The 13517-nt window shown below is 49.3% G+C and overlaps 1 protein-coding gene across 4 annotated transcripts in view; it reads left to right on the forward strand.

The window, feature by feature from the left end:
• The first annotated feature begins 250 nt into the window (after nucleotides 1-250).
• The window catches only part of LOC110509768 (protein capicua homolog), a 62181-nt gene continuing 48914 nt past the window's right edge, over nucleotides 251-13517 (forward strand). For all 4 annotated transcript variants that reach the window (XM_036941535.2, XM_036941553.2, XM_090192098.1 and 1 more), the window contains exon 1: nucleotides 251-503. The gene's annotated coding sequence lies outside the window, so the exon portion shown is untranslated. The remainder of the gene's footprint in view (nucleotides 504-13517) is intronic.

Consider the following 13517-nt stretch of genomic DNA (forward strand, 5'->3'; position numbering starts at 1 on the left):
TCTATTGGCTAAACTCTGATTCGGTCTCTCCCTTGGGCCCACCCACACACTGTTCCTATGGTTCCCAATGCCCTTATTGGATACTGTATAGTTTGGGACTAGGCACCGGCTTGGTTTAATATCCCATAGCCATTGGCCAGATTCACGTGTCAATCATGTGGACTTTGACAGCTGTCCACACCCTTTTCTTTGTACCGTTAACGCTGGTAGGCTACTGTACCTGTCAGAGAACTGTGATTGGTCAGAGGCCAGCTGTTAGTGGTTCATTCACCATTTTGAGACTGTAGTGGAAAAGGGACCCAGATCTTTTTCTCTTTTTTTTTCATCCCTGTTTGAGTTGCTCTGGGAAAAATACATGTTTTACAGAGGGAAATTAAAGTGCGAGCCCGGACCACACAGTAGCAACCGCCAGCCGAGGGATGTTACCCGCGAGCGTGCAAGCTTCCTCATCTGCAAAATAGGATCGTACATGTTTCTATTGCCAACTGAATTTTTCTGTTTGGGTGAGTTTACAACTAACCGACTTGTATGTTCTTCTTTAACAAGCTAACAACAGTTACTATCAACGGCTAACGGTCGGTCTGCTTGCCCTGTTTTTCGTACTGATCGCGTGTAAAGAAGAGTGACACAGCTTTCTCGCTAAGTATCAAGGAAGGGACGAGAGAAAAGAGGAGAGGGGGTGAGGGTGCACAGTCACTAAACTTTGTCAACGGATTAACTGCATAACCTGCAAGCAAGCTACAAGTAACTTTGCACTACTATTCTCCACCTCAACGTTGCGGTAAACTTGACTTTGTGCATAGCAGTAAATAGGTAATCGACCCATCTTGCACACCCCAGTGCAGCAAATACATGACACCCCAGCATCAGCCCCAGGATTTACTATTGCTGTCCTGACTATTTGTAAATAGTAAACGAATGGAACACTACGTCCTATTTAGCCTAAAACAGTCGCGAGCAGTTGTAATGACGTTGTTGTTACTACTACTACTACTGAGCAGTAGTAGCCAGATTAGCTAGCGATTTGTGTGACCCGCTTAAAATGAATGCTGTTTAGCTCGCTGAATAAACATTTGCGTCATGAACTGTCCCTGAAGTAACTGCACATCAATTTGCAATATATTTTAGTGTTAGAGAAAGATGTGCAAAGCTGCGTTGTGTAGAACATGTCGTTGGGCTAAGCATTCGACACAGGCTGTTGTGTTTGTTTGCTTCTGGTAAGAACAGCCTCAACTCATTTGACATTGTGCAGTATGGAGTGCAGCGGCTCTAGTACTAGCTAGGCTACTCTTGCTCGGATCAGCGCAGAACCTAGGCCGGGGAGAAACAGCTCGTATGCTGTCTGGCACTATGTAACGGCTCCTCTAAGGCCGTGCTCCCACTTTTCTGCCCAGCTAAACTACTATCACAGCACTCCAGAGGCGTCTTGGCTGCATTGAGCTGCAGTTTCCTTATAGACTTTTTTACATTTGACATGTAGAATATTTTTCAGAGAGTTAAACAACATTTGCAATTGGGGTGTACAGACGTGTACCTCGGTGCTGTCAGAACTGACAGCATTTGCAATGTATTGCAGATTATGCATATAGAAAATCGTTGATTTTGTATCATCATCATTGCTTTCATCCCTTATTTTGTGCATGCATATGGAAATCTCTCCTAGATTGAAATGTATGCTGTAGTTTAGCAGAGCAGTTTACCATTGATTTGGCATTGGCAGTCCTGCCATTGAGTCCCAGTCAACACTGAACACCTCTGGTCCATGCTAAAGCTGTAGATCAATAACTGACTGGAGTCCTTAACGGTTGTTTCAACCTTCAATATTTCTGTTTCATCAATAATATGGACAGTGACAGTCATAATTATGCCAGCAAGCAACTGACCTTATTTTAACTACATCACAACTAAACTGATGTTCTCCACCGTAGCGCCCTCACACACTCACTCACACTCTCACACACTCACTCACTCTCACTCACACTCTCACACACTCACTCACACACACACACTCACTCACACACTTGTTCATAGTTCTCCCTCTCACTACACCAACAATACCCTGCCAAAATGTGTTCCTTTATGTCGCATTCTGCGATCACTCCACCCCCTCGTCGTACAGCGAGTACGTACACAAGAGCTACTCAAGTGTGTGTGTGATGTGTGTTATTTCATTTTTTGCTGTTTCATGTGTCTTGGTTCCCTGGTGACCCAGTTTAAGGGTAGGATGGCCCTGTCACCACGGTAAACCACGGGGGAGAATATAGTACACTACCCTGGTACTACACCTTTTAATCCTTAGTGGTGTAGTGTGTCTTAGTGCTCCCCTCTCCATCCCGTTCCCTCCACTGCAGCCCTGCGCCCTCTCAGACGCCCATAAAATACATTTCAGAGAGGGATGAACTGCAGTGTGCTATACCCCACACACACAGTGTGAAGAGGTGCAGCACCAAACAAGGTAGAGACAACGTGAAGTACCACACTCAACATATGCTGTTTTGTACACACACTCTTGTGCGGTACATCTCCTGCACACGGGCAGTCGGGCACACACACCCTCTGCCACAGTGTGCCGGGGCACTGCACTATATTACTCACGAGTGGTTCACAAAAATTGCATTGTGGCAGTAGTTTATAACCGTGGGCTAGTACAGTAATAAAGTGTAGTGGGACTAGGAGCATGCTTTTATTCTGCACATGTGCCCATGTCTTTACACTCTCTGTTGAGATTAGCTGTCTATATTAATTACTCCTCACTGTGTATGTGTGTGTGTGTGTGTGTGTGATCTTAAGCCAATGGAGAATTGAACAGTGTGTCTGTTCTGTAAATTCCTGGTTCAGTGTTAGTGTGTGGGACTGCTGGCCGTATATTTGTGTGTGTGTAGTCAATGCCGCTCGTATTCCAGGGTGATCGTGTTTAGGCTGATTTCTGAGTACTAGGCCTTCACTGTCTGTGGGGCTAAATGTTTATCAATCAACCCCTTTAAGGCCAGTTCTGCCAGAGGCTCTCACAATACAGAATGGAATAATATATACATTTAGATGGATCTAGTTATTTGCCTAGTGTTTTAGTTGTGACACTGTAGGCTACATTAGATGGTACTTGAATCACATGATAAAATGTACATTGTACAATATTTGTATTGTACTTAAATAAACAGGCTAATCTCCTGTTATTGCCATTTTTGTGATTGAGCCAGAATCAACTGATCTTAATCAAGGCCATTCAATTATCATGGTCTTTTCCCAGAAGACGCAGCATATGCTTAAAATTTCTCCCAGTCATTTTTCTGGAATCCGAAACATGGTATAAAGGGGAAAAAAAGTATAAAGAAAAATGTTTTGGGCAGCTACTTTTACTTTATTACGTTTGTTTTTGCACCCCGGGCGCCGATAACGTCGGTTGAATGCATTCAGTTGTGCATTTGACTAGGTATCCCCTTTCCCTAATCTACAGTCTCGGTTTTAGCCAGCCGGCTAATTTTCTGCCGTAATCCCAGAGCAGGTTATTAAAAACACTTAAAATGACAAGACGGACAATAAGCACATACGGAGCAGCATATGAGAAGTAACACTTAGCACGCAGACATACGGCACAATAACACAAAAAACAACCAGTTCTTTGGAATTGTGGTCTTAAATAAAATCAACATTTAGGATTGATGAAAAAAATACAAAATTTAGCCTTGGATGGTTGTTGACCTCTCTGGGCTGTATTCAACTAAGACCATGCACATGATCAACACACTGACCTTGACCTGATATTTCACACTCAATCTTGTACTGATACTTCACACTCAATCTTGTATCACACACTACTTCCCAGCAGTGTTTCCCCTATATTCATTTAGCAGTAGCAAGCCGCCGCTGCTAAATTGTTGCCCCACTCCAAGAAATATGATGTAATATGTATGCATATACAGTACAAGTCAGAAGTTTGGACACGCCTACTCATTCCAGGGGTTCTTTATTTTGACTATTTTCTACATTGTAGAATACCAGTGAAGACATCAAAACTATGAAATAACACATATGGAATCATGTAGTAACCAATAAAGTGGTTCTGGTTGAGAGAATGCCAAGAGTGTACAAAGATATCATCAAGGCAAAGGGTGGCTACTTTGAAGAATCTAAAATATATTTTGATTTGTTTAACACTTCTTTGGTTACTACATGAATCCATATGTGTTATTTCATAGTTTTGATATCTTTACTATTATTCTACAATGAAGAAAATAGTACAAATAAAGAAAAATCCTTGAATGAGTAGGTGTGTTTAAACTTTTGACTGGTACTGTATATATATATATATATGTATGTATATATATATATATATATATATATATATATATATATATATATATATATATATATATTTAAATCTCTGGATGGTAAAAAATAAAGAACAATATAAATTATGTAGAAATGATAGAGGAGCTATGTCTTATAAATAAGATCATCTTTGTCACGCCCTGACCTTAGAGAGCCGTTTTATTTCTCTATTTGGTGAGGTCAGAGTGTGATTATGGTGGGCATTCTATGTTTCCTATTTCTTTGTTTTTGGCCGAGAGTGGTTACCAATCAGAGGCAGCTGTCTATCGTTGTCTCTGATTGGGAATCATACTTAGGCAGCCTTTTCCCCAGCTGTGTTTGTGGGTAGTTGTTTCCTGTTTAGTCTCTGTTACCTGACAGAACTGTTCGCTTTCGTTTTGTTACTTTGTTCGAGTCTTTTTTTTGATAAATAAATAATCATGAACACTTTTCACCCTGCGCTTTGGTCCACTCCTTCCAACGACAGGCATTACAGTCTTTGAGAAGTAACAATCACCAATAAAAACTACACAGTTCGAGAGAATCTAAAATTCCAAAAATGTCAAGGCATTGATTTTGTTATAATGTTTGAGTCACTCAGATAGCATTAGAGCACGGCATAAGCTATGGCAAAAAAAAAAATGTATTGCTGGAAATTAGCTTTAAAACTGTCTGCAAATGTTCTCTCAGCCCACTGGCAAAATAGGTAGAATTGCAGGAAATTAGCTTTAGAACACCAACATGTCTCTGTATGCTAAGAGGAGGGCCTTTCAAATCTTTGGTCGGAGACGTGCAGTTGGCCACGCCACCTACCATGCTATCTTTTCCACCGCTGCTGAAAAAAACACTGCTTCCAGGAATAGATGAATGGTCACTAACCTTGAATTCCTAGTGTGTGGAGTAATAAAACGGAATAAAATACAAATGAAATATAGCCTACAGTACGGCAGAGTACACACACACACGCTAAGGGCTCTACATTGCAAACATTTTACTCACATATTGTTCCTAAATATTTTTCTATGTGACCTGGAATTAAAATGTAAAACCACCGGTGCGCCTCGAAAAATAATCACCCAGATGATGATTTTTGCAAAGATTATTTCACTGTACAGCAGCCCCTGAGTGGAGAATACACTGAGCACAGATTCATGACCGTCATGCTTGCACCATTACTACAAAGAAAACATCTTGTTACCGCAAATATTTTTTCTACATTCCTTTGTTAAGCGCACAGGTGGTCCTTGTAAAAAAAGGTCAGTTTAGAGTCCTGCCGCTTTCTTATCAGCTGAAGCCAAGAGCATTTTAAAATGCTCACCACCTCCCTACACTCACCACCTCCCTACACTCACCACTCACCACCTCCCTACACTCACCACCTCCCTACACTCACCACGTCCCTACACTCACCACTCACCACCTCCCTACACTCACCACTCACCACCTCCCTACACTCACCACCTCCCTACACTCACCACCTCCCTACATTCACCACCTCACTACACTCACCACGTCCCTACACTCACCACGTCCCTACACTCACCACCTCCCTACACTCACCACCTCCCTACATTCACCACCTCACTACACTCACCACGTCCCCACACTCACCACGTCCCTACACTCACCACCTCCCTACACTCACCACCTCCCTACATTCACCACCTCACTACACTCACCACGTCCCCACACTCACCACGTCCCTACACTCACCACCTCCCTACACTCACCACGTCCCTACACTCACCACGTCCCTACACTCACCACAACTAGGGACAGGAGGTTTTCCTCTCAACATTCCTACACTCACCACAACTAGGGACAGGAGGTTTTCCTCTCAACGTCCCTACACTCACCACAACTAGGGACAGGAGATTTTCCTCACAACATCCCTACACTCACCACCTCCCTACACTCACCACCTCCCTACACTCACCACCTCCCTACATTCACCACCTCCCTAGACTCACCACGTCCCTACACTCACCACCTCCTTACACTCACCACGTCCCTACACTCACCACCTCCCTACACTCACCACTCACCACCTCCCTACACTCACCACCTCCCTAGACTCACCACGTCCCTACACTCACCACCTCCCTACACTCACCACTCACCACCTCCCTACACTCACCACCTCCCTACACTCACCACCTCCCTACATTCACCACCTCCCTACACTCACCACCTCCCTACACTCACCACTCACCACCTCCCTACACTCACCACCTCCCTACACTCACCACCTCCCTACATTCACCACCTCACTACACTCACCACGTCCCTACACTCACCACGTCCCTACACTCACCACCTCCCTACACTCACCACCTCCCTACATTCACCACCTCACTACACTCACCACGTCCCCACACTCACCACGTCCCTACACTCACCACCTCCCTACACTCACCACCTCCCTACATTCACCACCTCACTACACTCACCAAGTCCCCACACTCACCACGTCCCTACACTCACCACCTCCCTACACTCACCACGTCCCTACACTCACCACGTCCCTACACTCACCACAACTAGGGACAGGAGGTTTTCCTCTCAACATTCCTACACTCACCACAACTAGGGACAGGAGGTTTTCCTCTCAACGTCCCTACACTCACCACAACTAGGGACAGGAGATTTTCCTCACAACATCCCTACACTCACCACCTCCCTACACTCACCACCTCCCTACACTCACCACCTCCCTACATTCACCACCTCCCTAGACTCACCACGTCCCTACACTCACCACCTCTTTACACTCACCACGTCCCTACACTCACCACCTCCCTACACTCACCACTCACCACCTCCCTACACTCACCACCTCCCTAGACTCACCACGTCCCTACACTCACCACCTCCCTACACTCACCACTCACCACCTCCCTACACTCACCACCTCCCTACACTCACCACCTCCCTACATTCACCACCTCCCTACACTCACCACCTCCCTAGACTCACCACCTCCCTACACTCACCACTCACCACCTCCCTACACTCACCACCTCCCTACACTCACCACCTCCCTACATTCACCACCTCCCTACACTCACCACCTCCCTAGACTCACCACCTCCCTACACTCACCACCTCCCTACACTCACCACCTCCCTACACTCACCACATCCCTACACTCACCACGTCCCTACACTCACCACGTTCCTACACTCACCACCTCCCTACACTCACCACGTCCCTACACTCACCACGTCCCTACACTCACCACCTCCCTACACTCATCACCTCCCTACACTCACCACCTCCCTACACTCACCACATCCCTACACTCACCACCTCCCTACACTCACCACCTCCCTACATTCACCACCTCACTACACTCACCACGTCCCTACACTCACCACGTCCCTACACTCACCACCTCCCTACACTCACCACGTCCCTACACTCACCACAACTAGGGACAGGAGGTTTTCCTCTCAACATTCCTACACTCACCACAACTAGGGACAGGAGGTTTTCCTCTCAACGTCCCTACACTCACCACAACTAGGGACAGGAGATTTTCCTCACAACATCCCTACACTCACCACGTCCCTACACTCACCACCTCCCTACACTCACCACCTCCCTACACTCGCCACCTCCCTACATTCACCACCTCCCTAGACTCACCACGTCCCTACACTCACCACCTCCTTACACTCACCACGTCCCTACACTCACCACCTCCCTACACTCACCACTCACCACCTCCCTACACTCACCACCTCCCTACATTCACCACCTCCCTACACTCACCACCTCCCTAGACTCACCACGTCCCTACACTCACCACCTCCCTACACTCACCACTCACCACCTCCCTACACTCACCACCTCCCTACACTCACCACCTCCCTACATTCACCACCTCCCTACACTCACCACCTCCCTAGACTCAACACCTCCCTACACTCACCACTCACCACCTCCCTACACTCACCACCTCCCTACACTCACCACCCCCCTACATTCACCACCTCCCTACACTCACCACCTCCCTAGACTCACCACCTCCCTACACTCACCACCTCCCTACACTCACCACCTCCCTACACTCACCACATCCCTACACTCACCACGTCCCTACACTCACCACGTCCCTACACTCACCACCTCCCTACACTCACCACGTCCCTACACTCACCACGTCCCTACACTCACCACCTCCCTACACTCATCACCTCCCTACACTCACCACCTCCCTACACTCACCACATCCCTACACTCACCACCTCCCTACACTCACCACCTCCCTACACTCACCACCTCCCTAGACTCACCACGTCCCTACACTCACCACGTCCCTACACTCACCACCTCCCTACACTCACCACCTCCCTCCACTCACCACGTCCCTACACTCACCACCTTCCTACACTCACCACATCCCTACTCTCACCACGTCCCTACACTCACCACTCACCACCTCCCTACACTCACCACTCACCACCTCCCTACACTCACCACCTCCCTACACTCACCACCTCCCTACATTCACCACCTCACTACACTCACCACGTCCCTACACTCACCACGTCCCTACACTCACCACGTCCCTACACTCACCACCTCCCTACACTCACCACCTCCCTACACTCATCACGTCCCGGCACTCACCACCTCCCTACACTCACCACCTCCCTACACTCACCACCAACCTACACTCACCACCTCCCTACACTCGCCACCTCCCTACACTCACCACAACTAGGGAAAGGAGGTTTTCCTCTCAACATTCCTACACTCACCACAACTAGGGACAGGAGGTTTTCCTCTCAACATTCCTACACTCACCACAACTAGGGACAGGAGGTTTTCCCTCAACATTCCTACCCTCACCAAAACTAGGGACAGGAGGTGTTCCTCTCGAACTTCCCTACACTCACCACAACTAGGGACAGAGGTTTTCCTCTCAACGTCCCTACACTCATCACAACTAGGGACAGGAGGTTTTCCTCTCAACATTCCTACACTCACCACAACTAGGGACAGGAGGTTTTCCTCTCAACGTCCCTACACTCACCACAACTAGGGACAGGAGGTTTTCTTCTCAACATTCCTACACTCACCACAACTAGGGACAGGAGGTTTTCCTCTCAACATTCCTACACTCACCACAACTAGGGACAGGAGGTTTTCCTCTCAACATTCCTACACTCACCACAACTAGGGACAGGAGGTTTTCCTCTCGAACTTCCCTATACTCACCACAACTAGGGACAGGAGGTTTTCCTCTCAACGTCCCTACACTCACCACAACTAGGGACAGGAGATTTTCCTCTCGAACTTCCCTACACACACAACAACTAGGGACAGGAGGTTTTCCTCACAAAGTCCCTACACTCACCACGTCCCTACACTCACCACCTCCCTACACTCACCATGTCCCTACACTCACCACCTCCCTACACTCACCACCTTCCTACACTCACCACGTTCCTACACTCACCACGTCCCTACACTCACCACCTCCCTACACTCATCACATCCCGACACTCACCACCTCCCTACACTCACCACCTCCCTACACTCACCACCTCCCTAGACTCACCACAAACCTACACTCACCACCTCCCTACACTCACCACGTCCCTACACTCACCACAACTAGCGACAGGAGGTTTTCCTCTCAACATTCCTACACTCACCACAACTAGGGACAGGAGGTTTTCCTCTCAACATTCCTACACTCACCACCTCCCTACGCTCACCACCTCCCTACACTCACCACAACTAGGAACAGGATGTTTTCCTCACAACGTCCCTACACTCACCACGTCCCTACACTCACCACCTCCCTACACTCACCACGTCCCTACACTCACCACCTCGCTACACTCACCACCTCGCTACACTCACCACCTCCCTACACTCACCACAACTGGGGACAGGAGGTTTTCCTCTCAACATTCCTACACTCACCACCTCCCTACGCTCACCACCTCCCTACACTCACCACAACTAGGAACAGGATGTTTTCCTCACAACGTCCCTACACTCACCACCTCCCTACACTCACCACTTCCCTACACTCACCACCTCCCTACACTCACCACGTCCCTACACTCACCACCTCCCTACACTCACCACCTCCCTACATTCACCACCTCACTACACTCACCACGTCCCCACACTCACCACGTCCCTACACTCACCACCTCCCTACACTCACCACCTCCCTACATTCACCACCTCACTACACTCACCACGTCCCCACACTCACCACGTCCCTACACTCACCACCTCCCTACACTCACCACGTCCCTACACTCACCACGTCCCTACACTCACCACAACTAGGGACAGGAGGTTTTCCTCTCAACATTCCTACACTCACCACAACTAGGGACAGGAGGTTTTCCTCTCAACGTCCCTACACTCACCACAACTAGGGACAGGAGATTTTCCTCACAACATCCCTACACTCACCACGTCCCTACACTCACCACCTCCCTACACTCACCACCTCCCTACACTCACCACCTCCCTACATTCACCACCTCCCTAGACTCACCACGTCCCTACACTCACCACCTCCTTACACTCACCACGTCCCTACACTCACCACCTCCCTACACTCACCACTCACCACCTCCCTACACTCACCACCTCCCTACATTCACCACCTCCCTACACTCACCACCTCCCTAGACTCACCACGTCCCTACACTCACCACCTCCCTACACTCACCACTCACCACCTCCCTACACTCACCACCTCCCTACACTCACCACCTCCCTACATTCACCACCTCCCTACACTCACCACCTCCCTAGACTCAACACCTCCCTACACTCACCACTCACCACCTCCCTACACTCACCACCTCCCTACACTCACCACCCCCCTACATTCACCACCTCCCTACACTCACCACCTCCCTAGACTCACCACCTCCCTACACTCACCACCTCCCTACACTCACCACATCCCTACACTCACCACGTCCCTACACTCACCACGTCCCTACACTCACCACCTCCCTACACTCATCACCTCCCTACACTCACCACCTCCCTACACTCACCACATCCCTACACTCACCACCTCCCTACACTCACCACCTCCCTACACTCACCACCTCCCTAGACTCACCACGTCCCTACACTCACCACGTCCCTACACTCACCACCTCCCTACACTCACCACCTCCCTCCACTCACCACGTCCCTACACTCACCACCTTCCTACACTCACCACATCCCTACTCTCACCACGTCCCTACACTCACCACTCACCACCTCCCTACACTCACCACTCACCACCTCCCTACACTCACCACGTCCCTACACTCACCACGTCCCTACACTCACCACGTCCCTACACTCACCACCTCCCTACACTCACCACCTCCCTACACTCACCACCTCCCTACACTCATCACGTCCCGGCACTCACCACCTCCCTACACTCACCACCTCCCTACACTCACCACCAACCTACACTCACCACCTCCCTACACTCGCCACCTCCCTACACTCACCACAACTAGGGACAGGAGGTTTTCCTCTCAACATTCCTACACTCACCACAACTAGGGACAGGAGGTTTTCCTCTCAACATTCCTACACTCACCACAACTAGGGACAGGAGGTTTTCCCTCAACATTCCTACCCTCACCAAAACTAGGGACAGGAGGTGTTCCTCTCGAACTTCCCTACACTCACCACAACTAGGGACAGAGGTTTTCCTCTCAACGTCCCTACACTCATCACAACTAGGGACAGGAGGTTTTCCTCTCAACATTCCTACACTCACCACAACTAGGGACAGGAGGTTTTCCTCTCAACGTCCCTACACTCACCACAACTAGGGACAGGAGGTTTTCTTCTCAACATTCCTACACTCACCACAACTAGGGACAGGAGGTTTTCCTCTCAACATTCCTACACTCACCACAACTAGGGACAGGAGGTTTTCCTCTCAACATTCCTACACTCACCACAACTAGGGACAGGAGGTTTTCCTCTCGAACTTCCCTATACTCACCACAACTAGGGACAGGAGGTTTTCCTCTCAACGTCCCTACACTCACCACAACTAGGGACAGGAGGTTTTCCTCTCGAACTTCCCTACACACACAACAACTAGGGACAGGAGGTTTTCCTCACAAAGTCCCTACACTCACCACGTCCCTACACTCACCACCTCCCTACACTCACCATGTCCCTACACTCACCACCTCCCTACACTCACCACCTTCCTACACTCACCACGTTCCTACACTCACCACGTCCCTACACTCACCACCTCCCTACACTCACCACGTCCCTACACTCACCACGTCCCTACACTCACCACCTCCCTACACTCATCACCTCCCTACACTCACCACCTCCCTACACTCACCACATCCCTACACTCACCACCTCCCTACACTCACCACCTCCCTACACTCACCACCTCCCTAGACTCACCACGTCCCTACACTCACCACGTCCCTACACTCACCACCTCCCTACACTCACCACCTCCCTCCACTCACCACGTCCCTACACTCACCACCTTCCTACACTCACCACATCCCTACTCTCACCACGTCCCTACACTCACCACTCACCACCTCCCTACACTCACCACTCACCACCTCCCTACACTCACCACCTCCCTACACTCACCACGTCCCTACACTCACCACGTCCCTACACTCACCACGTCCCTACACTCACCACCTCCCTACACTCACCACCTCCCTACACTCACCACCTCCCTACACTCATCACGTCCCGGCACTCACCACCTCCCTACACTCACCACCTCCCTACACTCACCACCAACCTACACTCACCACCTCCCTACACTCGCCACCTCCCTACACTCACCACAACTAGGGACAGGAGGTTTTCCTCTCAACATTCCTACACTCACCACAACTAGGGACAGGAGGTTTTCCTCTCAACATTCCTACACTCACCACAACTAGGGACAGGAGGTTTTCCCTCAACATTCCTACCCTCACCAAAACTAGGGACAGGAGGTGTTCCTCTCGAACTTCCCTACACTCACCACAACTAGGGACAGAGGTTTTCCTCTCAACGTCCCTACACTCATCACAACTAGGGACAGGAGGTTTTCCTCTCAACATTCCTACACTCACCACAACTAGGGACAGGAGGTTTTCCTCTCAACGTCCCTACACTCACCACAACTAGGGACAGGAGGTTTTCTTCTCAACATTCCTACACTCACC

Source organism: Oncorhynchus mykiss, chromosome 2, assembly GCF_057628025.1.
Source record: "Oncorhynchus mykiss isolate SJ-2025 chromosome 2, ASM5762802v1, whole genome shotgun sequence".
NCBI lineage: Eukaryota > Metazoa > Chordata > Actinopteri > Salmoniformes > Salmonidae > Oncorhynchus > Oncorhynchus mykiss.